General features: G+C 48.0%; 1 protein-coding gene across 1 annotated transcript in view; it reads right to left on the bottom strand.

Moving 5' to 3' along the window:
• Window positions 1-302, bottom strand: part of LOC104992572 (chromosome unknown open reading frame, human C8orf58) — a gene marked incomplete at its 5' end in the record, with an annotated part of 6,176 nt that overhangs the window by 1,473 nt on the left and 4,401 nt on the right. The window lies entirely within an intron of this gene.

Raw genomic sequence — 302 nt, 5'->3', positions numbered from 1 at the left:
TGGGCTTGTACACATTGCTATATTCAAAATGCATAACCAACAAGGACCTACTGTACAGCACATGGAACTCTCCTTGGTGTTATGTGGCAGCCTGGATGGGAGGGGCGGTTGGGGGAGAATGGATACAAGCACATGTAGGGCTGAGTCCCTTTGCTATTCACCTGAAACTACCACAACATTGTTAACTGGCCATGAAAGTGAAAGTGTAGTCACTCAGATGTGTCCAACTCTTGGACTATAGCCCACCAGACTCCTCTGTCCATGGGATTTCCCAGGCAAGAATACTGGAGTGGGTTGCCATT

The sequence above is a fragment of the Bison bison genome, unplaced genomic scaffold (genome assembly GCF_000754665.1).
Source record: "Bison bison bison isolate TAMUID 2011002044 unplaced genomic scaffold, Bison_UMD1.0 scf7180017864217, whole genome shotgun sequence".
Taxonomy (NCBI): domain Eukaryota; kingdom Metazoa; phylum Chordata; class Mammalia; order Artiodactyla; family Bovidae; genus Bison; species Bison bison.
This window is presented reverse-complemented; position numbering and strand designations above follow the sequence as displayed.